This window comes from Chrysemys picta, chromosome 7, assembly GCF_011386835.1.
Source record: "Chrysemys picta bellii isolate R12L10 chromosome 7, ASM1138683v2, whole genome shotgun sequence".
Lineage (NCBI taxonomy): Eukaryota > Metazoa > Chordata > Testudines > Emydidae > Chrysemys > Chrysemys picta.
In genome coordinates this window covers 19,515,888-19,543,049 of record NC_088797.1, presented here as the reverse complement: position 1 = coordinate 19,543,049, position 27,162 = coordinate 19,515,888, and the positions used below count along the sequence as shown (strand labels likewise).

Genomic DNA, 27,162 nt, shown 5'->3' with positions numbered 1-27,162 from the left:
ATGTGCAGTTTGCTTCCAGACAGTGTGACCTCCCAATTGATTGACTTCTCCTAGGAAAGACTCCCTTTTCCCAAAGCCCCACCCTCCCTGTATTTGTCTGAGCCCAATTAATATATTGCTCAATGGCTTTTGTTACAGGGCCTGGGTATGAAGTCTTCCTTTTGCCTCACACCAGTTTCTCCCAGTCAGCAAACTAGGCCATCTCAGAGAATGCCCCTGTGGGGGTTGCTCCATCATTTCCCAGGTAGATCCACTCACCCTTAATGGCTTGTGGCAGTCACAGGTCTCCTGCCTGTGGGGGGCATGCTGGAACTGCCTGCTTCCTTGACATTCCAACACACCACCTCAGAAATCCTATCCATGAAATTTTGGGGCACAGATCCATAGTCATTACTGAGTACCCCCACATTCATCACAGGAGGCAGTAAGCCCCAATATTATCGATTGCTAATGGAGATTTGCCTTTTGCTCACGTGAGGCAAAGCTGTGTTCTCTGAGTTGAACGTCCCGCGTTCTAGTGAAGGTACTGCATGTGTGTGCTTTAGCAGACCGATGCAAATATGGATATAGCTAAAGGCTCATGACAAATACAAAAGGATACTTATTTTCTGAAAATACTTCCACTCCAACAATTGTTAAAAATGGGGCAGGGGGAGAATTGATAATTACACAGTATCTCATAGACTTTAAGGTCAGAAGGGACCATTATGATCATCTAGTCTGACCTCCTGCACAACGCAGGCCACAGAATCTCACCCACCCACTCCTGTAACAAACCCCTAACCTATGCCTGAGTTACTGAAGTCCTCAAATCGTGGTTTAAAGACCTCAAGGTGCAGAGAATCCTCCAGCAAGTGACCTGTGCCCCACGCTGCAGAGGAAAGCGAAAAACCTCCAGGGCCTCTGCCAATCTGCCCTGGAGGAAAATTCCTTCCCGACCCCAAATATGGCGATCCTGTGAGGTCTGGCTTGATTCAATTCCACAAGCATAAGGCTCAGAGTGTAATCTGAAGAATGTGATTCTTAAGGTCTAGAAAACAGCTTATGGTCTCCCTCTGTGGTACAACATAGCTTTATATCCCCTGTGGGGCTACAGAAATTATAGCTTGAAAAGGTCACAGGTTCTTTAGAGAAGGCAAAAATTTAGGACTTTTAGCACTCCAAGTGTCTTGAGCTCACCCACTCCTGTTCTGAGCTCCAGCCGTCAGATAACATCTTCCCATACAACTTCCTCTTGTGTAATATCTGTCAAGCACACCGTATCTTGACACCATTTAGGAAGCTAAATCATATAGCTGCACAGGTAAAAGGATAATCAGAAGGGAGATAGAAATTAAGAGGCAAAGGAAATAAGGGCGGGAGAAAGGTTTTCAACTGACATTTGAAATAGCAATGAGATGATAAGGCAGAGAGATGCAGGGAGGCTATTCTAGATGGCAAGTGCTTTAGAGGAGAAGCTCTCACACCAGCATCAGTGTTGTTGTGTGATGGGGCTGGAAGTGCAAGTCACAGCTAGATGGTCAGGGAGGAAATTAGAGAGACAAGGTAGCTGGAGCAAGTCCATGGGAGGCTATAAATACCAAGGAGGTTTGTTCTAAATTGGAGCCTGAAATGTATGTACTTGCTCCTGTACTCTTATCTCTATGACCCTCATCCTCTACGGCCTTTCTAAGTTGTGAGAGGATGGAAAAGAATCAGACATTCAGCTTACACATCCTCATGGGAATAGGCCCAGTTGGCTCACCACTGAGAACCCACTATCACTGGCTGCTCAGGAAACTGGTGAAAAATGATGGACATTCGCTGTGAATAATCAATGATTGCACCCCACCCACGCCCCTCCACCTCTTCTCTCTCCCTCCTCCACAAGATCACATTGATTCAGTATCCATTCAAAGGGACTGACACAGCTCTACAAGGTCATGCCGCAATACCTGCACAAACTCTGCTGCCCTCAGTCTAATCTCAGTGCCATAAATTTTCCATGGTTGGCGGTAAGATTATTAACACATCATGCAAGGTAGACGTGGAGAAAACATCTTACATTAAAGTGGCAACTGTTGTCTGTAAATGCAGTCATCAATGGGTAGATGGGGTGAATCCCACAAATGTGTCGGAAAAGCCTAAGACTAGCTTCTTTGTTATAACAGCGTGACACTCAAAGCCAGGATCAGGAAACCTGGTCCTTACTTGGTTTCATGGAGTTTGGTTATGTCCAGTTAGGTAACTTTGGAATGCTTCAGATTTCATACCTATCGTGAAGGGCAGGCTCTATGTTCCACACTCTAATGAACATACTTGGTTCAAATTTTTCCAATGAAAAGTTTTTTCAATTACAACATGGTCTTCCCCTCATCCCTGCAAAAGAGTCCTTTTGAAAACTTTTTTCACATTTTTTTTTACAAAATTTAAATTAAAAACATTCTTGAATTTTTTCTTTTACCGAAAAGCAAGTTTTTCCAGGAAAAATTGACTGAAAACTGGATTTTTGGTAAACAAATTATGGAAGCCAATTTCAAGAATGTTTTCATCAAAAATGTATGGTCAACATTTTCCAGAAAAAAAAAAAAAAGTGGGGAGTGGCCAGTTGTACCCTGAGAAATGGGAACAATATGGATATACTGAATTTTTTCACAACAATTTTTTCCCCGTTTTTGATCAGCTGTACCAATGAAATACAGCCAAGCAAAAGGGAAAAGCTAATAGCTACTGTATCTCAATATGGGATGGTAGAACTGGTTTAGATAAATTAAGAACATATTTGAGACTTCACCCAATATTAAAACAGAATTTAATTTTTAAATTGCTTGAGACAAACTGCTGTTTCCAGCCACAATTAGAGAAGAGATGAACTTTCAAGATTTCCAATCCACTTTTGTAGATCTGAGAGGTTTGGATATTGTGGAGAAGGTTTGTAGACGCATCTGAATGTTCAGGTGTTTGCCTGAGGTTTATCCATTACTAACAGGATTATGTAACACCAGATTCGGATACAGAGTTTTCTTCATTTGGTAGGTTCAGATCTGCTAGGCTTCTTTGGCTGGGGTAGAGAATTTGGGAGAGTTTCCAATAGCTGGAAAGGGAGAGCTAAGGTGAGTGTTTTGGTCATGGTGGCAGAGGAAGAAGTGGCAATGGACTTTGTGATTGTGGAGGACTGCTGGCATCTGGCAGGAAGGATCTGGTGTGGGTTTTGGTCAAGAATGAGCATGAGGGTTTATGGTGTTAGGTCAGGTGGGAAGTGGATCAAACTGAGCATCCTTGGTCAAGAGGATTAGGGACCCGCAGTAGATACTGGTGAACAGGGCCGGCTCCAGGGTTTTTGCCGCCCCAAGCAGAAAAAAAAAAAAATTAAAAAAAAGCCGCGATTGTGATCAGCTCTACCGCCGCCGCTTCAGTCTTCGGCGGCAATTTGGCGGCGGGTCCTTCGCTCCAAGAAGGAGTGAGGGACCCGCCGCCGAATTGCCGCCAAAGACCCGGACGTGCCGCCCCTCTCCGTTGGCCGCCCCAAGCACCTGCTTGCTGGACTGGTGCCTGGAGCCGGCCCTGCTGGTGAACATTAATCATGAGGCTGAGAAAGAGTGAGGGCTTCCTTGTAGATGATGGTCTTCATTTCCATGGAGGGGAGAGAAAAATCAGAAGGTTTTTATAGTTAGGAAGCAGGCTAGAACCACCATGTGGAAATCTCAGTGTTTCAATATGAGAACATTTCTGATCCTTTGGTTCCAAAAACTGCATTATATTCAGGATTCTTTTCTTAAATCAAACAAACATTTCTCCTCCCCCCCCCCCCAAACACACACACACAACGTTAGGTGCTATGTACATCCCCCATCTGGAGAAAGCTGAGCAGGACAACTGAAATACCAAATTTTTAAAAATAACCATTAAAACCAGGAAGGTGGTAGCACAAGTTTATTCAACAGCTTGTACGAGTTGTAGACCAAGCCTCAAGGGCTCTGATTTAATCTACACATTCCTTTTAATTTCTCAAACAGGCGCACATAGTTAACATGACAACGAGCAACATGTTGAGAGAGTGTATGTGTTTCTGGTAATTTATAACTTCAATTTTACTCCCAGTGGCCAACATTTAAAATACAACCTTATCCAAGCACCTCCACGGCAGGGCTTCATAAAAACACTAAAAGATAACAATTGTAAAATTCTGAAAACATAAATTACAGACCCATAATGGAAGGTTTAAGTCTCCAGTTCACTTGGAACAGAAGCGAAGCAATAAATTAGAAGAAATGCATGCTCCAGAGGAATACCTCCTTGCTAGATTTCACTTTATACACTCAGAATAAATTACCATTGTAGACAGGGGTAGAGCGGTTTACTTATTTTGCTAAAAAATGGATGCCATGGAATGGATTTATTGAGAGTACAATATATTATTTCCTAGAGTACCTTGCTGGATGGCAAGCGGAAATGTAATTACTATTAACTAAACTCTTAGGCCAGCGTGACAGACTTTTTGCTAAGTGTACAATAACCGTTTAGCAAGAACCTGTTGGAAAACAACATAGGGATCTGGAATACATCAAGAGCAGCCAGCTAAGCCCTTGAAATACTAATAATGCTCTTTTCATTTCTATCGCCTAACGTTTTAAAACTCCAGGAAATGTCATGCTCCTGTAGCCTCTATGTAGAAATTGGTGCCCATTGGCTGTAAAGCAACTAAGCATTTATATTGAAAATGGGAATAAAACAGATTATGTGTATAAGCAAGAAACATTCTTATTTTATTGTGACCAAATGTGTTCTAGATGCTAGAGAACACACACAAAAAGACAGAATCCCCATTCCAAGAATTTTACACTCTAATTAACTCAATTAATCACATTATTTCCCTAGTTATTGGGGAACTCCTTAAATCAAGGCACTGAGACTCAGCGGCGAAGTAAATAAACTATAAGCTTTATTGATCATAGCTACACTTCACGGGCATGTACATAAACTACAGCACTGACTGATCTCCCAAAGTCCTATCCCAGCATGCACTGGGCTCAGCGTGGAGAACCTATGAAGGATTCTCTGGGAGCAGACTCCTCCTTGGTTATCAAGATCAGGAATCTAGAGGCAGGAGAAGGCGACAGTGATGAAGGTGCAAGATGGTTTAGGATTTTAACCGCGAGATAAAATGGAGAACAGCAGCAAATAAGCACAGGATGAATATTAATCCCAAACCACGGGAACTGGTCTGAATTATTTAAATGTGCTCACTTTTATCTCTCACTGATTTACATTTATTTAGCACTTCTCATAGAAAAGGATCCCAGAGCATTTTACAAACCGATTAATAATAATGATTCACATTTACAGAGCGTTTTCAATTCAAATAAATATCACAAGATGCTGCTTAAAACATTGATTCAGCCTCACAGGTTCCTGTTCTATCCACTAGACAACATTTCCTTGGTGCATGTGGATCACTTCATTTTCCACTACATAATGTATCCCAGTCTGGGTTGTTACATGCCGACTGTTTAAACAGGCTGCAAAGTGCTCTGAAGAGGAAATATGCTGTAAAACTGATTACCATTTATATGAAGCAGTGCCAGTTATACTACTAGCAGTTTGAGACAGGAAGTGAACATCTCAAAGTACAGGAAACACTTTGCTTTGCCCAAGAGGGATGGGGGCCATGACCCCTCTGCCATTTCCCGGTCCACCCTGCAGATGTAGCAAGCATTTAGTAGCACCAAATCAGTGGATTCCCAGAGATCTACAGATCCCTTGTGCCTCTGCATTGGCTCTACACCTTCTTTGGGGAAATCAGGTAATTTCATGCAGTAACTTACCTGCTAAAGTTCCCCCAGGTTATCCGGGGAGCTTGACAGGGTAAGAAGCCAGACAGTAGCTGTCCACCTGCCCCCTTCTCTTTCACTCCTTCCTATGGATGATGCCCCATCAGAGGGACTTACCTTGGGGAAGAGGGAAGATGGGGACTAGGGTACAGAGGCAGCAATCGAATTCCTCCAATTCCCCCGGCAGAGGTGAAGGGAGTGACATGGCCCAATGTAATTAACCCAGCTGAAACCAGGACACTAACACCCTATGTCCCGAGAAGGAAGCTGAGGGAACCTTACGCTGCATTAATTTGAGAAAAAACATAGCCCCTGGGAAGCAGTAAGAATGTGGTTTCTCTGCGCAACAAGCCTGTCTGAGCTCTTCTTGGATGTCTGCGTCTTCCACAGGACAGGATCCTCGTAATTGAGTCCTATTTGCATAGTCACTTGAGATCCCTTTGCCCATTAGGAATCTGCCTCATCTCCATTTTTATTAATAAACTCTGACATTAACCTTTTGCCCAGCTTTCAATTACTGCTCCTCTCATGCCTCGTGCCGCTGGTAAGTGCTTCTGCACCGGCCTTCGGATGCTTCCCAGAATTACCAGCACCCCTCCACCTCCGCTCTCTCCGTTCTTGCTTGAACACTCTTCGTGCTCACTCCATGCTCTGAACGCAGTCGGGCACCCAGCACTGATACCATGGTGGAGAGGAGCAGAAGAGCAAGGGCATAAGTTGGAGACACAGAGAGAGCCAGAGGGATTTGTCAAATTAAAACCATGGCTGTTGGGTAATTCAAACATTCCCAGACAAGTAGCTCACTGGTGGGACCTCCCCAGTACCAGAGCTTTGCCCTAGCTGCCTGGTCTTCATTACAATACAGAAAGAGCGCTCAGCGCGGCGTGGGAGACAGCTGTTCCAGAGAAGGGCTGCGATGAGCCCTAAATATAGAGCGTGTATCCTCAGTTTTGCCTCCCAGCCATATAGCGGGATCAGGATTTGTTTCCTTGATGCTGATGACTCTTGAAGCCGCCTGCTTCTGCCCAGAGTACAGTAGATAGAAGCATGGCACACAGTCAAGAGCAGCAGTTCTCAACCCACGGCCCAATTAGCACACAGCTGCGGCCTGGCTGTGTGCTAAAAAAAAAAAAAAAAATTCAAAATGTGCGGCTCTGATCTGAAAGGGGGCGGGGCTGGCTGAGGAGGAGACAGCGTCTGGCAGCCTGCTGGAGCGCTCCTGCCAGCAGGGGGCTGGTGAGTGTCGCAGGGGGGCAGGAGAGTGGGTCTCTGGGCAGGTTTGTGGGGAGGGGATGCACTCTGGGCAGTGAGGGGGTGGGGCATGCTGGGAACTAGGGGTTTGTGGTGGTGCTGCAGCTCACCAAGGTTTTAGGCTGCTCGGCCCCACGCGGCAGGTCCCGGCTGCCTGGCCCTGGGATGCGGGTCCCAGCTGCCTGGTCCCATGCCCAGGGCTCTGCTCCTGGCCCCACTCTGTGGAAGGGTCTCTGAGTGTGGGGCACTGGGCATGGGGACTGTGGGGAGCTTGGGGGGGGGGGGGAGGGAGGGCGCTGTGGTTCTCAACCTGTGGCCCACATAACACATTGTGGGCCGAGGTTGAGAACCACTGGTCAAGAGCAATGGCTGATGTGAAGGAGCATCTCTAATTCCCCTTTCAGCAGCCCTCATTCAGGTTAATCCATCACTAGCATTTAATGACAGCGCAAGGGGGTTGTTCCTTTTCCAACAGCTCCTTATTTTAACCCACTTTCCCCTACTAAAAGAAATCAATGAGTCCCTGAAATAACATTATCCCAGCAGGATGGTGTTTTACCATCTTCCTGACACTGAAAGCACACACCAGGTTAGGCTCCTCTATTGTGGTGCTCGCTCACTTGTGATCAGACACAAGAGTGGACTTAAGCTCCAGTGGGAGACAGCTGTGAGTTATGCAAAGGGCTGGGATTCGGGACACGCTTTCCCTGACTCTGCCACTGACTCTTTTGTGACCTTGGGCAAGTCACTTTGCATCTCGGCTTCTTATTTCCCTCCTCTGCAAAATGGGAATAACTCTGACTGGAGCCGAGCTGAATTTTACATAACAAATATGGCAATTTCACCTTCAGGCAAAGCAATCACAATTAGCTGCGAAACTGTTTTGATTCACCACTCTAAACTTAAACTCCAATACATCCAGAAATCCAATTAGTAAAAAACAGAGAAAACATTTTTTAAAACCCCACCAATTCCCCCCCTCCCCCCACAAAAAGTTATTCTGCCCTTTTGCTCAGTTAATGCTTGTCCACATGCTCCTAGGGACCAATTCCTCACAGGATAGAGATCAAGAAACAATCACGACTCTCTTGAATGAACTCGCACAGAAAACGGACAGATGACAAAAGCACCATGTCACCTGTAGGTGAACACTTTTCACACAGTGCTCACTCAATATTTGATATTTCAGTCCTCAGCCTCAAAAGAAACGTACACAACACCTTCAAAAACAAGCGTAGGAGCATAAATTCATAACTTTGCTAGACATTAAAAATCATGGTCTTAATAAAGATGCTGTATATTTGGCTTGATACAATCTGTAACCCACCAAACCCCTGCAGAGGCGTTTATGGGCCACTTCACCTTGAATCGTCGTTAACATATTTTACCTGCTTACTCTAAGCAATCTATTCCACCTTGTATTTAGCTTTAACATTCTGAGCACCTTGCCCAGACCTGAAGAAGAGCTCTGTGCAGCTCGACAACTTGTCTCTCTCACCAACAGAAGCTGGTCCAATAAAAGATACTTACTACCTCACCCACCTTGTGTCAACACGACGACATACTACCACAGATCAAGGTATTTATGCTACATGATAGGAGCTATTTTACCTCCAACATGCAGCCCTGGCTAACACAATATGTCGGAACTGTCTAATATTTTAATATCATGCCCTTGGCTAACCAACTAAGCTGGCTAGCAGCAGGTTTACAAGGTGACAGGCTGCTAGAAAGCAGGCTTCATAAACTGTCTGTCAGATCAGCTCTGTGGAGTATTTTATCACAGGATAATCTGCAGCGCTCATATGGTAAATCTTTAACAAGGGAAAACAATGAGGAGTCCTTGTGGCACCTTAGAGACTAACAAAGGTATTTGGGCATAAGCTTTCGTGGGCTAGAACCCACTTCATCGGATGCGTGAAGTGAAAAATACAGAGCAGGTATAAATACATGAAAGGATGGGGGTTGCTTTACAAGGACTCCTTATTGTTTTTGCTGATACAGACTAACACGGCTACCACTCTGAAATCTTTAACAAGGGGAATTCCTAGCAGAGAAGGAAGAGGGGGTTTAGCAGTTTGGCAATAGGACACAGAATCTTTCACTTCTTAGGCCTGGTCTATACTACAGAGTTGGGTCGATATAAGCCGCCTTACGTCGACCTAACTCTGTAAGTGTCTACACTACAACGTTGCTCCCACTGATGTAAGGCTGGGTCTACACTACCCGCCTGAATCGGCGGGTAGAAATCAACCTCTCGGGGATCGATTTATCGCGTCCCATTGGGACGCGACAATCGATCCCCGAATCGACGCTCTTACTCCACCAGCGGGGGTGGGAGTAAGCGCCGTTGATGGGAAGCCGCAGAGGTCGATTTTGCCACCGTCCCTATAGCGGGGTAAGTCAGCTGCGATACGTCGAATTCAGCTACGTTATTCACGTAGCTGAATTTGCGTATCTTAAATTGACCCCCTCCTGTAGTGAAGATGTAGCCTGGGTCACCCACTATGCCGACGTAATAACTCCACCTCTGGAGAGGCGTAGCACTTAGGTCAATGCAGTTAGGTCGAAGCAGTGTCAATGTAGACACTGTGTTGCTTACATCAGCCTGTTTTGGCTGTCAGCTCCCCCCGGGGTGAATTTCCCACACTGACAGTTAAATTGATGCAAGCAATCCTGGTGAGGACATGCACCACCCACAGAAGAAGCTAGTGTGGACATGCAAAACCGATTCAATTACTGCAGTGGCTGTGCGTCGACATAACTCAAGTGAACTTAATTTTGTAGTGTAGACTTGCCTTTAGTCACTGGTTCAAATGTAGCCCAAATCTATAGCAACCAAAACTCATGACTACCTGGGAGCTGTTTTGTGGCCTAAGTGAAATTAACTGATGGTCTGAAAACATAGTTCCTAGTGGAGAAGGGTCCACATCACAGAAAAAGCCACTGTCATAACTGCCATTAACTGGCACCAGCATGAGCCATGGCAACAAGGACTGAGTTGGTCCTGAAGGCTGAACCATCCTCCAAAAGTCTCCTGATCAGGTTTGAGGCCACATTACCAGGCGACAGCATGAGGAAACCTGCACTGCTGCTGCCCAACACACTTGCTTTCTGGCTATGGAGAGGACCTCTGCTGCCAGGTCTAATTTAATCCAGAATTACATTTACTAAAACAGGGGAGTTCCTTAGCAAAGGAGGCCATCTTTCCCCCTGGTCCCTTTTAATGTAAGTCTGACACTGACTGGCTGAAGAGGTCGGTCTCCCATTTCTAATTAGACGGGCATGTTATAAACACCTGATCATTCTAGTACCTGAGCACAAATGACCTCCTAGCAGGGTAATTCAGCAGAGTTCATTCACACAAGTAGTGGAATGGCACTTAATGCCCACTGCTGAATAGTTTAATGTTGGGATTTCCAAAGGAGTCGCAGGGAGCGAGATGCCCAGTTCCCATCGAGTCAGCAGCCTCAAATAGGAAATAACTGGCATAACAGAGCACTGCTGGAGCTCCACTCTTCCGGAAAAGCTGGGTCCTATTTGCCCCCTCCCTCCCCAATCTGTTCTATTTCCCTGCTCTCCTCCAACAGTGCATGGGTTTTGTGCAGTCAGGCAATAGTTAACAACACTGCTTTGTATTTATCTGCCATCTTTCACCCAAGGAGCTCAAAGCTCACAAACCTCGCATCACGTTTTACAGATTGGAAAAGAGGCCCAGAGAGGTTCCACACAGATGACTTGCCCAAGGTCACACAGCAAGTCAGTGGCAGAGCTGGGATCAGAACTCAGATTGCCTGACTCATAATCAAACCACTAGGCAACACTCCTTTTATTGTGCTTCTTACTCCTGCCAGCCCATTCCCCATATATGACAGACCACAGCTGCACTGGACAACAATGTTGTATGGGAGTTAGCATTTGGGGGAGCAGATGGATAGCAAAGAATGGCACAAATTGCTCCCTTGCTGAAGGCACAATTTCTTCTTTTAATTATTTAAAGCCATAAAGTGGATGCCATTTGCTGCAATTTTGTCTGCCCTGAATTACTACTGTGCAGTGCCTGAGCTAAACTCACTGCCCAAGCACGCCACCGTAAACTGCTTTCTCTGTTAGGGTGGCATCTGGAGTGGCAGAGCAAGGGAGATTTATATGCAGGCCCACGGAGTATGCTCAGATTTTATTTAAGAGGCCATGGTATACCCACTTCTGGCAGCTATGCTCCTAGTGAGGGCTGCAAGGGAAATATTTCAGTGGATAAACCTTTGAACTACAATCCACTAGTGAGTCCTAGGAAGCAAGGAGAGCTCCAGCTACTGCCTAATTTCTACAATGTAGATCTTATCTTCCCACTCTGGGCTCGGCTCCCTGCCAACTCCCCTCATAAATATGGTGATGTTGGAGGAGCGAACAGACAATGCAATCAAAGTGGGACAGGGAGTATCAAAAGCAAAATTATAATGGACATTCAAAAAACATCTCCATAAATACCGAGCATCCTTGACAGCACATTGGAGTGGGGGAGGAAAGAAAGCAACATAAATAAGAAACAGCTGATCATCCTTGCACTGGATGTCTGAAACTCAGATAGTACAGGCTAAGAGAAAGCACTGCAGAAGACAAATTTAAACCCCAAGGCAGTTGTGCAACGAGAGTTATGGGTTGGTCAGAAGAGTTGTTAACAGCCCCTGATTTGTCAGGAGTTGATTGCTTGGCAGAATCGTCGGAAATGGGATATATGTGTCAGAAGACCAAAATACAGACACTTAGAGTGTAACTTTTAGGGCACTAAAAAATGGTTTACTCAGTAAAATGATAGATAAGGTGGCCCTTTGTTCTCAGGACCTTCTGAAAAAGAAAAATACAAACTGCAAACTCTGGGCACAATGGGGTGTCTCAATCCTACACAGGCAGGATGGGGAGTGAGGTGGAGAAAGAGATAGAATCAAAGAGAACTATTAGACCATAGTGTCTATGGGCCAAGTTCTGCCCTTCACATCCCCATGTGTAATTTCCACCGGAGACAGTAAAAGTTGTGTGAATGTGTTGGCAAAACTTGGCCCTATGGTAGGATCAAACTCTGCTCTTTTTATTCGATGGGTTCTAAAAGTGTTTTATTGATTTAATAAAGATAGCATCAAAATTGCTGAACACCCGGAGAAGGACCTGCTTGCTCCCACTCCTGCAACTCATGTAGTTATTCTAAAATATTTGTTACCCCAATAACGGTAACCCACTATCTACTGCACTCTGGCCACTCTTTTCTAAAAGTTCAATGCAGCTACAAGCATTTTGTACACAGAGATGAAATGCAGTAATGAAATTACACCCTTAATAATACACTGCACTTATAGATCCGCTGTGATCAAAGTACTTTTCAAAGACTGCCATTATCCCTCTTTTACAGATGAGAAAATTGAGGCAGAAAAAGGTTAGTGAACTGATTCTCAGAGTTGCCGCCAGTTCCCACTAATTTCAATGGGAGATGTGGGTTCTACACAGCTTGGAAAATCAAGGCATACCTTTTTTTGTTCATAACTACCCTCCTTCGGTGCCAGTCAGTGGCAAAGCCAGGAAGGGAACCTTGGAGACCTGACTCCCAATCCCCTGTGCTAAACTACTAACTAAAATGCCCCTTCTACTTATGGATCACTTTGTCCACTACTGAAATGCAGCCAGTTCTGGGGTGCAACACAGAAGCTATTTAACAGATCCTGGCAGCACTTGACAAGAATTTAGGGTGGGAAATGAAGAAGGACACCATATCCAACTGACATCGCAGGGGAGATAGAATATAATTACCCACAATGGAACTGGCCCAAACCATCAGGATTAATACCTCCACTTGTCTGAACAATTTCACAGGATTTGCAGTGGGCCTGAATTTAAGTTTCATTTGAAGGATGGCACCTAAGCAGCACAGCGCTCTCCTACCCCACTCTGGGGCACAACCTGCAGCCTCCAACTCACTCAAAAGGAGCCTGGCTGCTGTGTTTATCATCCGTTTAAACCGTTCACTTAGCCAAAAGCTGGCTGCAAATGCTGGTTTAAAAAAGGGCCGAAAAGCCAAAATATTTCTCTTTAATCCTCATTCACTTTCTAGCAACTGCTATTGATTTCTGCATTACGGGGTTAAAACAGCTCTTGTCTTTCATCTTCTCCCAATGCAAACAGCTCCATTGGAGATTCACTCATATTTCTTGGGACAGAGCATTAGCTCTGAGATTTGCTCTTCCGAGCCTGGATCTTTCATTTGATCTAAAGACCATTCCTTATTTAAAATCATCCTGTAGGTCGACAAGCAGGGCCGGCTCTGGCTTTTTTGCCACCCCAAGCAAAAAACAAAACAAACAAAAACCTGCGGCGCGGCTGGAGCGGCAAAGCAGGAAAAAAAAAAAAACCTGCGGGGCGGCCAGAGCCAGGGTGCAGGGGGACTCCCTGCGCTGCAGACGTGCCCCGGCTAGCGGGGGGGAGGGGGAGAGAGCGGGGGGAGAGAGAGAAGAGGGGCAGTCAGGGCTTCAGCAGGGCGCTCGCCACGCCGCCCCGACTGCCACGCTACCTGCTGGGAGGGCTCCGCGCCGCTCCGGTCAGCGGGGAGGCAAGGACACAGGCTGCCCTGCCGGGCTTGCTACAGACCTGGCACCGGCTGGGGCAGACGGAGTGCACAGCCTGCTCCCAGCAGGGCGCTCCCCTCCTCCGCGCCGCCGCCCCCTACAGGCCGGATCGGCGAACAACAACAACAAAAAAAGCGGCCGTGCTGCCCTAGGATTGGGCGGAATGCCGCCCCATAGAATCTGCCGCCCCAAGCACTAGCTTGCTCGGCTGGTGCCTGGAGCCAGCCCTGGTGGGTTGGAGGCAGTAATGAAAGCAACATTATTCTCTTTTCTTTTCCTCAATTAGACCCAGGTCTGTATGTTTCTTTCTTTCTTTTTTTTTAAACTCCCCATCACGTCATGCATTCACTCACAGCAACACTTGCAGTCTTCACTTGGCTTCTGATTTCTGGTGATGGCTGGGCTCCTTGTCGACAGGGCCGGCTCTAGGCACCAGTGCTCCAAGCATGTGCTTGGGGCGGCACTCCAGCTCCTTTTTGGGGGGGGGGGGGGCGCAAAAAGCCGGGAGCCGGCCCTGAGCGGAGGTAAGCTGTGGCGGTGGGGGGGAGGAGGGGGAAGTGCAGGGATGGCCGCAGGAAGTAACCCTGGGGGGGGGAGCAGAGGAACCGCCCCCCCACCGCCGCAGCTCACCTCCACTCCACCTGCCCCCCTGAGCGTGCTGCCGCCGCTCCGCTTCTCCCCCCTTCCTCCCAGGCTTGCTGCACGAATCAGCTGTTTTGCGGCAAGCCTGGGAGGGAGGGGGGAGAAGTGGAGCGGCGGCGCGCTCAGGGGACCAGGCGGAGTGGAGGTGAGCTGTGGCGGTGGTGGGCGCAGGGAGGGCCGCAGGAAGTAACCCGGGGGGGGGGGGCGCAGAGGAACCTCTCCCCCCCCCAGCTCACCTCCGCCTCCTCCCCCAAGCGCACCGCCGCTCCGCTTCTAGGGGGAGGAGGGGAAACGCTGCGTGCCCGGGGGAGGAGGCGGGGGCCGGGGATTTGGGGAAGGGGTTGGAATGGGGCGGGGAAGGGGTGGAGTTGGGGTGGGGCCGGGGCGGCGCGGGAAAAATTTTTTGCTTAGGGCGGCAAAACACTTGGAGCCGGCCCTGGGCCTGAGGCTGGGCACTTTAAGGGAACTGCATTATTTGGACTTCTGAGAAACCAGTGAGGTAATATAGAAGCTGTTTTGTGCTGGCTTGGTATATCTAAGTATTGGAATATCCACCAATGTTTGGGGTTTGTCTGCCCCAGTTTGTTTGCAGTTCACCCTGATTGAATGACCTCAGCCGGCTCCCCCGGGCAGCATCGTTACAGGTTCACAGGCCTCATGTTACACAGCTGAAAATAGCAGTGTAGATGCTCCCACATGGGCTGGAGCCCGGGCTCTGAAACCTGTCAAGATGGGGTAGGTCTCAGAGCCTGAGCGGGAACAACTACACCGCTATTTTTAGCCCTGTAGTGCAAGCCCCACAAGCCCGAGTCAGTTGACCAGGGCTCTGAAGCTTGCTGCCCCAGGGGGAAGGGTTTTGCAATGCAGACACACCCAAAGTACCCAATAGGAACTCTCCATCTCCAGTGACACTTGCTGCACTCACTGACACCTTGTTTCGCGCTCTCGTTGCGCTTTATCTTTTACCCCTTTTTGCTCAATAGTTTTGCTAAAGCTTCACTAGAGACAGACAGGCACAGAGGAAAGCCCTCCACAAGATTCCCCAAATCCCACTCTACCATTCTGCCTTCCCCCGTATCATACAACATTCTAATCTTCCACTGCTGGGATTTTCCTGGGCAGACGCTGCCAATGGTGCTAAACTATGTGGTGTTGCAATGATTAATATTCTCTATCCGTATTGTGGAAGAGGCCTCAACCCAAATAGGGGCCTCATTGCACTAGATGCTGCATAATCATATAGTCCTCCTTGCTCCAAAGAGTCAGTGTGGACAAATGTTGACAGAGATCTGAGAAACTGTGCTGAACCCCTCTCCCTTCTCCCCCCCACCCAACTCATCTCACATAGGATCCAAGTTGAAATCTCCCACTGATCTCCAAAAGCTGACATACAAAATGGGAAATGACTGCCTAGGAAGGAGCACTGCAGAAAGGGATCTGGGGGTCACAGTGGATCACAAGTTAAATATATGAGTCAACAGTGTTGCCAAAAAACAAGGATAATGCTGGGATCTATCAGCAGGAGTGTTGTAAGCAAGACATGAGAAGTAATTCTTCCACTCTACTGTGTGCTAATTAGACCTCAGCTGGAGTATTGTGTCCAGTTCTGGGTGCCACATTTCAGGAAAGATGTGGACAAATTGGAGAAAGTCCAGAGAAGAGCAACAAAAATGATTAAAGGTCTAGAAAACATGACCTATGAGGAGAGATTGAAAAAACTGGGTTTTTTTAGTCTGGAGAAGAGAAGACTAAGAGGGGACATGATAACAGTTTTCAAGTACATTAAAGGTTGTTACAAGGAGGAGGAAGATAAATTGTTCTCGTTAACCTCTGAGGATAGGATAAGAAGCAATGGGCTTAAATTGCAGCAAGGGCGGTTTAGGTTGGACATTAGGAAAAACTTCCTAACTATCAGGGTGGTTAAGCACTGGAATAAATTGCCTAGGGAGGTTGTAGGATCCCCGTCATTATAGATTTTTAAGAGCAGGTTAGACAAACACCTGTCAGGGATAGTCTAAAATAATACTTAGTCCTGCCATGAGTGCAGGGGACTGGACTAGATGACCTCTCGAGGTCCCTTCCAGTCCTACGATTCTAATTAATTATTCCACGTAGGGAGCAGTTCCTCCCCTTTTCATTACACAGGCAGTGTTCAGACATTAGCTGAGACCCTTATTTCCTTGTGCAGATGAAATGAAGTGTCACTCAAATGACTAAAAGCATCACATTAGCAGAGAAGGTGACAGCATCTATAATCCAAATAAATATATAGAGTATCTTCTAACGTCTGCAACCAAGAGCACACCAAGGTTAATATAACTGCTAAAATGAAGCTCTGTAACACTTTGGTCACTATAGCAATAGAATAGTTTGACAGAAAATGTACATTATTTAACAGGACAACACAACAACTTAAAGACTGTGCAACTGAATTTATTTTGCAGCTTCGGAGAGTGTCTTCTGCTGTATTATCTTTGCCCTCTGCTCACCAGAAGGGAGCAATTAAGTTGGCAGGGTCAATGACATCTTCCATGTAATGCATGGATTTAATCGCATCCTGATCCCTAACGTTCCTTTGAACTCAAACAGCACATAGTAGCCCCTTCTGCTTAAATGCAGTGCAGGCTCACCTGACGCTGAACATGTCAGCGGAAAGCATGTTCGATTGAATGAATTCGCTGCTGGAAGGCAACATTTTCAACACTGTCATAGGAATCAGTGAATTTAGTTTGAGCCAAAGACAATTCTGGCTGGAAAATCAGAGCCAGTACTTACCGGATGCCAAGAATATCTAACATTAATGAGAGGGGAAAAAATAGATAAAATGGAAATAATTATGAACTTACAAACTGTGTATGTTTCTTTTTTTCTATATAAACTACTTCATATTCCAAGAATAAAAGGGTGGGGGAGGTAGCTCACTCCCCTGACAAAGCAAGATGACTGGAAAAATTATTACACATGAATTCTAAAACAAAAAGCTTCATTACTCTTTCTTTCTATAGAACAAGTCCACAGGAACATCAAAAATAATTGGACAAAATGCAAACCCTTTGAATAGAAACTGTTTTATCACAGCATGAGATTCAGCTGACTTAAGCGCCGGAAAGAAGAGAACCTATCATCCTCTATAAGGACCAGTGCACCAGTGTGGAATCTATTCCCTTACAATGTTTCTCATCATAACCCTCAGTCAAGGCTGGGACTCACTCTGATTTCAGTTATACTGGTGTAAATCCACAATAGCTATATTAATTTCAGGAAAGTTATTCCTGATTTACATGGGTGTAATAAGATCTGTATTTCTCCCCAGCATGTGGGTCTAAGAAGCATATGCAGTGTTATTGTAACCTTGGTGGTCCCAAGATATTAGAGAAACAAAGTGAGTGAGGTAATATCTTTTATTGGATCAACTTCTGTTGGTGAGAGAGAAGCACAGTCTATAGACAACCAAGGCCTGATTTTCAGAAGTGTTAATGTAACGCCAACAGACAGCGGTTGTTGGTGGGCAAGATTGAACCTGGGACCTCCGGAGCTAATGCATGAGCTTCTACTGTATGAGCTAAAAGCCACAGGCCTCTTAGCCAAGGCTGTAGCAAACTCATCAATCTTTAGGTGGTTTAGGTGCCACTAGAGGGGGACAGAGCACCACACCCAGCAGGCCTGGGTTACAGCATTAGCGTAGACTAGCCCTTAGTGTAAGTTGATCTAAGATATGCTAGTTCCGTTACATAACCGAAGTCGATGTAAATTAGGTTGACTTACAGACAGCTGTGTCTATACCGCACTATGTAGATGGGAGACACTTTCCCATCGACATAGCTTCTGCCTCTCGGGGAGGTGGAGTACAGACATCAATGGGAGAATGCTCTGCCATCGACTTAGCGTGTTATCAGCAGACCCGCTAAATCGATACTGCTGTATTGATCGCAGCAGTGCCGATTTAGCTGGTAGTGTAGACATGGCCTTAGTGTCTGCAACTCCAGTGGAAGTCAGTGGGAACTGGAGTTGCTCAGTTCATATGAAAAAAATGGCCCTTAATGATTCAGGGGTTATCCTCCCCTTCAGCACATTCTCCCATTTCCCATTACATTCATGCCAGTTGTTTGTACCCACTAAGGGAAGATTATAGTAAATAAGTTTTCCTTCCCCTGCAACCAACCCAATGGTTTGCTGGACATGCCAAGTCATGCTTTATGTACTTTTCCTAACATAGCATGTGATGTGGGAACCTTTAACGCTCAAGAACTAGGACTGCAGTCACAAGTTACCATACTGGACTTTAACCTCTAAAGACCAGGGCTCTGTTTAAGTGAATTTAGTGCTCTAAAACCTGCCTGGTTGACAGTCTTAGGACTTGTCTATATGGGGAAGTTCCCTGGCATAGCTACACCAGAATAATTATCCCATTATAGTTATACTAGGATGAGTCTCTGTGTGGACACTCAATATTAGAATAAAAAAGTGACTTTATTCCAACATAAATACTCGGCTTTATTATAGCTATTATAGTATAGCTATGCCAGGAAATTTCCCCATGTAGGTAAGGAGGTCCCGGATGACTGCAAAAAGGCTAATGTGGTGCCCATCTTTTAAAAAGGGAAGGAGGAGGATCCGGGGAACTACAGGCCAGTCAGCTTCACCTCAGTCCCTGGAAAAATCATGGAGCAAGTCCTCAAGGAATCAATTCTGAAGCACTTAGAGGAGAGGAAAGTGATCAGGAACAGTCAGCATGGATTCACCAAGGGTAAGTCATGCCTGACTAACCTAATTGCCTTCTATGACAAGATACCTGGCTCTGTGGGTGAGGGGAAAGCAGTGGACATGTTATTCCTTGACTTTAGCAAAGCTTTTGATACGGTCTCCCACGGTATTCTTGCTGGCAAGTTAAAGTAGTATGGGCTGAATGAATGGACTATAAGGTGGACAGAAAGCTGGCTAGATCTTCGGGCTCAACAGGTAGTGATCAATGGCTCCATGTCTAGTTGGCAGCCGGTATCAAGCGGAGTGCCCCAAGGGTCGGTCCTGGGGCCAATTTTGTTCAGTATCTTCATTAATGATCTGGAGGATGGCATGGACTGCACCCTCAGCAAGTTTGCAGATGACACTGAACTGGGAGGAGTGGTAGATACGCTGGAAGGTAGGGATAGGATACAGAGGGACCTAGACAAATTAGAGAATTGGGCCAAAAGAAATCTGATGAGGTTCAACAAGGACAAGTGCAGAGTCCTGCACTTAGGACGGAAGAATCCCATGCACTGCTACAGACTAGGGACCGAATGGCTAGGCAGCAGTTCTGCAGAAAAGGACCTAGTGGTTACAGTGGACGAGAAGCTGTATATGAGTCAACAGTGTGCCCTTGTTGCCAACGGCATTTTGGGCTGTATAAGTAGGGGCATTGCCAGCAGATCGAGGGATGTGATCATTCCCCTCTATTCGACATTGGTGAGGCCTCATCTGGAGTACTGTGTCCAGTTCTGGGCCCCACACTACAAGAAGGATGTGGAAAAATTGGAAAGAGTCCAGCGGAGGGCAACAAAAATGATTAGGGGGCTGGGGCACATGACTTATAAGGAGAGGCTGAGGGAACTGGGATTATTTAGTCTGCAGAAGAGAAGAATGAGGGGGGATTTGATAGCTGCTTTCAACTATCTGAAAGGGGGTTCCAAAGAGGATGTATCTAGACTGTTCTCAGTGGTACCAGATGACAGAACAAGGAGTAATGGTCTCAAGTTGCAGTGGGGGGAGGTTTAGGTTGGATATTAGGAAAAACTTTTTCACTAGAAGGGTGGTGAAGCTCTGGAATGGGTTACCTAGGGAGGTGGTGGAATCTCCTTCCTTAGAGGTTTTTAATGTCAGGCTTGACAAAGCCCTGGCTGGGATGATTTAGTTGGGGATTGGTCCTGCTTTGAGCAGGGGGTTGAACTAGATGACCTCCTGAGGTCCCTTCCAACTCTGATATTCTATGATTCTAAGCCCTTGGGAACTAAAGGGCTCTATCCACCCACAAAACAAGTATAATATGAGCAATGAATGGCAGTGCCTCTCCACTGAGAGCCAGACTTCAAGAACTAAGGCCACAGACAGACTTCAGGTGGTTTTGTCACTAACATGCTAATCTGAATTTGAAACTCTGAGCTACAAGTGAATGGCACTAGGGACAGGACTCTATCCTGCGAGTCATCCTTCCCTCCAAGAGCAGGTTTGGACATCCCTAGCTTGCCAGTGAAATTAGCACTGAACCTCCTCTGGATATTGGGCCACATCATATAAGCTGCCCACAACTTTGTGGTAATTTGGCATGATCAGCAGCAGCCTCTCAGAACAAGCCCAGGAATGGAAAAGACAGGGTGCCAACAGCTGGAAGCGTGGCGTATTTGCAGAGCACCCACGCTAGATTACTGTTATTAATTTCTATTTATAAAAAGGCAACTACTGGAAACTCCGATATAAATTATATAAACAATGTTCAATCCACCCCTCCCCCCCATTTCCCACTCCCACAAAATTCTCAGCTCCCATCAAGAAGCCCCTCACTCCCCATAAGCTTTTTCAGAGTTTTACCCTCCTTGCAGCATGCTCTGAGTGCCAACAGACCCAGGTTATTCCCGAACCCGAGAGTAGTTTCCAAAGCTGAAGGACCCTCATGGAGAGTACTCTTCCCTCAGGTTCCTCTCTTTGAGAGGAAGGTTGAACCAGCTTGAGTGTCTCCACCGATTGCAACTGCCGCAGTATGGCACAAGCAGAGCGGAGGTCTCTGATGTCAGATGGTGCCAAGTCATTGCAGCCAGCACTATGCCGCTGCACATAGTATTGTGCCAGTATTATGATTTTATCACTGCTCATGAAAAGCCGCTTTTCTGGAAAGACCTATATAATAATAGCCCATCCAAGTGAACGCAAAATTATAGCCATGTTGGAGAATTCTGTAGCCTTGTTCAAAAAGACAGTTATAAACTATTTTTTTAAATCAAATTCTATAGGTTTTTAGAGCCATTTTTCAGAATCCCATGTTTAATCCCTATTAAGACTTTGCCATAAGGGTTGACTGTTATGGCAAAGTCAGGGACCAAACGCCACACCTGAAACAGGCACAGGGTGACAGAGAGTTGGAGGAGGGGTCCCAGGAAGCGCTTACCCAAAACACACTGATGTCACAGCTGTTTGTCCCTAATTTTAAGTGGTGCCGAATCCACATCGACATTTTAATGAAAGAAAAAGAACCCATCACGGTCTAGTAGGATTTGCTCTGCCTGTCCTATCAGTTTGATGAATGAACATTGTCCTTTAAGCATTACTACCACAGACTTAAAGCCCATTCTAATTCCCTACCATACGTTGTTGGAGGTCAGAACCTCTATTTGAACATTTTGTTTAAAAGCAGTGGCCTGTATAATTAGTATTGCCAACAAACTGCGGCCCATAAATTTCTAAGCACTATGTGTGCAGCTCCTCATCTCTAGCAAAGCTTAGATACCAGCACCTAACTTTGCAGTGTATCTAGAAATATATTAGGAGAGACACTGTATCTACAGACAGCCGTAAAGTCTTTTCAGCCTTTCAGCACCCAAACACTTACTATTTGTAACTACTGCAATCCAGCAGAACTTCTTTATTAAAAAGGTGCCAATAAGATATTAAACCATATTGCTGTAGGTTCAAACACGGGGATTCTTTAAAGCAAGACACCACGCTAAAACTGCATAGCATCAGCCTGCTATTTAAATGCAATTATAGTAAAACCTTGCTAATTCTCTTTAATAAGTAGGAGATGTATTGTGAGTTACTGAGTTAGGTCCTGATCCTACCCACACTAATTTAAACAGGCGAATAGTACAACTGATTTCAAGTTAAGCATGTGTGTAAGAGTTCGCAGTATTGGGGCCTTCAGGAGTAAGTGAACAAGCACATTAAAAAATAATGCAAGTTCTTTTCCATTTGCAGGATTCTTTTTATATTTTATTCTGTTTTTACAGTCTCATGTATTACATATTTATATACAGATGCCATTTTTATGAAGTCCCTCAAAAATCTGTGTATTTTCTGACAAGTTAATTGTGAGATTCACAAATTCCCCGTCCTTGACTTACTGGGGCACTGCACTTTGAGATGTTAGCGTACATAGCTAGAACCCCAGTTCTCGACAGGATCATATCATTTCACAGTTCTGAAAAAAATTGCCATCATTTATGGATGTAACTGAGGGCAGAATCTGGACTAGATTTTTATAGCCCAGCGGCAGCAGCTGAGATCTTCAACCTATAGATGCTGTTACATTTCAAATGTAAATTTAAACACTTCCATCAAAATCATGAAAAACACCCCTTGTAAACAGTCGAAAACTACGTCCAGATTCCCCACTTACTATGTCAAGTTTAACCCATTGATATTTAGCATGGATTATCCCACTGCCAGGTATGTAAGTAAAATTTTATCCCATAATTTCCATGTTTTTTCTTTCATTTTACAAATCAAAACACATCATTGAGCATGTCCTCTTCCTGGGCTGCACACGCACGGCTCTACCATGGGAAACCTCTGCCCACAACCCTAGCAATCAGCGTGACCACACAGCCAATAAAATTACATCGTACACTGCTACAGCTGTTTCCTAGGTAACCAGCATGGAGCCACACAAACTGACTGGCTGCAGTGGACGGAAATAAACAGCAGCGACATAATCCTGTAACATTTCGACTTTTCAAGAACAGTTTTAACTTGTTACAAATTTATTCTTTTATCTTCCCCAGTCGATTCACATGTGAGGAGTCAGTAACTCACTTTAGATTTTATAATCCCTCTGTATCACTCCTCATGTAGTATTCCAAGGGGGAGGGGGAAATCACCACACTGGGCTTTGTAATGTACAAATTAAAGGCCAAACCTTAAAGTCCTTCCTCAAACAAAATGTCATTGAAGTCAGTGGGAGTTTTTCCACAGTGAAGATTTCATGATTTGGTCCTATATTAGTGACCTACACCTTTATAATCAAACCCTATACTTGTCCCCAGTAGTATATGAATCACATCTAAGGATTGTGTAATGGTGTCTAGATATGAGAGTGACTACATAGATATTATATTGCTCATACTTGTTATGACAAAAATGTCTTATTCAGTAGATAAGACTTAGGGCTATGTCTATATGGCCACACTCTGCCCTTGGTTGCTTACAGGTACTGAAATCAATGGGAACTCTCCCACCCACCCATATGTATGCACAACCCTGAAATCAGAATGTGGCCTTTATTTTTTTCCACTACTGACATGCTGAGAAAACCATGAATAAGGGCCCAGTCCTGCAGTCCTTACTCAAGCTAAATTCCCATTAAGAACTGCAGCATCAGGTAGTTAAATCCTACTTACAAGCATTGTGGGCCATAACCTGCAGTCTTCGCATAGGCTTCATTCACAAGCCACTGAAATCAGCAGGATAGTTTTCTCCAACAGGACTGCAAGAAGTGGCCTGACAACTAACCAGTGATGAGTAGAATGAACACGATATATTTCATTCTGCCGTTCTTGAGTTATCATGATTGTTAGAAACTCAGCGACACATAATATTGCTCCAACCTTTATCAGTTTATAATTTATGTGGTACTATTTGGCAAATAATCCAATATAATAAACTATAATAAGGGAATTGTATCTTACTGTGTGATACTGTAATTAAGGACATGATTATAAAGCATGAGTACAAAGTGTGTAATTAAGGACATGATTATAAAGCATGCAGGCAAGGTAGATTTGTTTGTGTGGCTGCCTTACCAGGGAATTTCCAGTCTTCAAGCCAGACCCTGCAAACAGTCAGCTGAGCAGTACTTATGCAATATGGCTTGACCCAAAGCTACTGAAGTTAATGGGAGTCTTTCCATTGACTTCAGTGCCATTATGGGCCAGATCCAAAGCACATTGATGGACCTTTTCATGTGAATAAGGAAGTAGTCACAGGAACTGGTCCTTGACTTGGAAAGAACAAGGCTGTTTACATAGCATGTGTGTTGGGGGTAAGGGTAACGTGGAATCTTACTGGCAACATTCAACTTTTTTTAAAGTCATTAATGTCAATTCTTCCTCCGAATTAAAAAAAAACAACCACCAACAATTGTACATACCATGGAACTCTTTTTTGATGGAGAATGAGAATTTATTCATGATCACAACCGTTTTGTGCTTTCTCCTGCGATCATATACGCCAAACTATAGCCTTTTTACAGCAAAACAAGTGTATAAAGAAAATACCCGTGATTGGGTTTTGCTTAAAATATGAATGAATGCCACATTTCAGCATAGCCCGTGTGAATTTTATGTATTTTAACTATGTTACTTAATGCGCTTGACCCTTTGAACACCGTTCTCGATTAATGAAGCTCCCACTCTTGTATAGAATGGCTGAAAGTAGCAAGTGATGCCCATTGCAGCAAAATGGAGTAACCAAAACGGACCATTTATTTTCATAGACTTAAATATACTCCTTTAGATGACTAGCAGAACATTTCCTTTGGAAACTCAGGGCGACGTGCAAAATTTACACACTGCGTGGTGAGTGTGTGTTGCTCTTGCAGTGCTGTCGCTCCTAGGCGTGGGATGGCTGAACTGAAAATGCCACATTTGAACAATCACAAAGAGACAACAGGCAGAGATAATTTGTTCAGAAAAAGGATAACTAGAAAATAATATTATTAAAAGGATGATTGGAGTTTGGCTTGTCCAAAAAAAAAAAAAAATCTGAACAAAATCCTGTTTTCAGGATGCTGTTATACAAGACGAGATGTGAAACTTTCTCTGGAGCTTAGTTATACATTGTACTGTGTCAGTTAAAATATTAGTACCACAAAATTTTAAACTGGGCCCATCTCTGTTTTCCCCATAGAAGAGGAACAGAGTCTCACACTGAAATATGAACAGCTAACTACTTAGCATTGTAAAAAAAGAAAATACCCGGTAGAAAAGGGAAGGAGAGCTCTTCCCTGCATGCCCTCACCGCTAGTCCATTGCCATACACATAGCTTGTCCTCTACACATCAAACCAGCTTGTCATGATCCCTATCCTGCAAGATTTCTTCTTTCAGATGATTAATCAGACAGTAGTTAAGTCATAACTTCCAAAGACGAACTGCTCTTGAGCTGTGCAAGGAACTAAGGACAATGTTACAGGGGAATCTGGTAAACAGCCTATAAGAATATGGATAATGTACCAGCATACTCAGGTAAGAAACCCACTGCAGTGCTGTGTGTCAGAGGAGGGGGGGCAAATGGGGGAGAAGTCAATTTCAAAGACACAGGAAGGAAGAACCATTAAATATCTGTGAAAGTCATAGAAAGTAATAAATCCAATCACGTTAAAACAATGCAGCTAGTACTTCAGGAGCTCAGTATTGTAAATACTGTTTAAGCATTACTGGCCTCCAAACCTCCATTGGTGCAAGAGCACCCCTATGTATTACTGCAGACCAGTGTTACATAGCACTGTATCCCATGGTGACTTCATTAAAGGACTAGTTTGAAGACACTATGGATTTGTTGAAAAAGATGCTTTTTAACAGAATAAAATCTCTGATTTTCAGCAGAATTTAAGTTCTCAGTTTAATGAGCCTGGAGTCCAAGTACATGGAAGCAGTGGACTCAAGAGGTTAAAAACAATATGCTGTTATCTTGAAACAGAGTGCAAGAAAGAGATAAGTAGCATCAGAAAAAAGACTCACTAAATATATCAGTTTAACTATTCAAACCTGACACGTCACAAAGCAGGTAACAGTGAAATTTGTTTCTATGTCTGGTAACCAACAGGGTTGAAAAGTCTTTGATTTTTGCATTACTCACTTGGTGCAACTGTAATGCTTTAAATCATTCTTGAGCCCTGCTTTGCATTGCACCACAACTCACTGCTAACCAACTGTAGCAAAGAAGCTGAGGGGCGACATTGAAAGGAGAAGCTGCAAAGGCAACCAGAAAAGGAATTCCTGCTCATCTCTGATCCTAAAAGCTTGTCTCAGGTTAACTCCCTGAAACCACTGTCATGGGCTCGAGACAGAATTATACTCCATTTCTGACATAGGTACTGTCCTCAACACTATCATCCCCATTCATACATACTCCCCATGAACCAAAATAAACTGGCGTGTAAGATTTTAAACATTCTTTAGGTTCTGCCACCTTGTGGGAGTTTCCTTCCAACTTTTATGAGCTGCAGAGCCAACATTAATTTAACGTCACACTGTAGAACATAATTCCCAGATGCTGTGAGTAATAGTATGAAAGATAATATGAGTAGTAGTAAGCCTGCAGGACCACAGTGAAATTCACAAGACCCACATTCCTGTTTGAAGTTAAGCACTGAGAATAATTGCCATTTGGAAGCAGTAGCAGCTTTAGAAAGTTACATGCAAGATGCTGCATGCTACTCTGCTGCCAAAAATAAATATTCAATTTCCCCTCTCTCATCTCTTCTCCCAACACTCAAAACACAAGTAACTGCGCACCACCGCCAATCTTACACCCAGAATGATGGATGGAGGACAGAGGGGCTGCTTTAAAGTTTATTGGCATTTGGTCTATTTCACCCCCTCAGCCAGTGCATCAGACATCTGATTTATGCTGCTGTTCCTTGCAAACAGGTAATCACCAAACAGGGCTCAAAGTGATTTGTATTCTTGGGGGGGGGGGGGGTTTCCCTACCAGAACAATTGTAAACACGCAGTTCAAACAGGGGCCTCAAAAGAGAGGCTGCATTTTCAAGCATCCCTCCAGAGACAAAGAAACAGACAACCCCCCCGCCCTTGCAACCCCATGAAAAACTCCAAGGCAGTTTCTCAGGGCAGTGCAATACCCCCCCCCCCCCCGTAGCAT

The 27,162-nt window shown here is 44.9% G+C and overlaps 1 protein-coding gene across 1 annotated transcript in view; it reads right to left on the bottom strand.

Annotated features, from left to right (window-relative positions):
• GRIP2 (glutamate receptor interacting protein 2) overlaps window positions 1-27,162 on the bottom strand; it is a 472,776-nt gene that overhangs the window by 445,355 nt on the left and 259 nt on the right. The gene's annotated exons all lie outside the window — the stretch shown is intronic.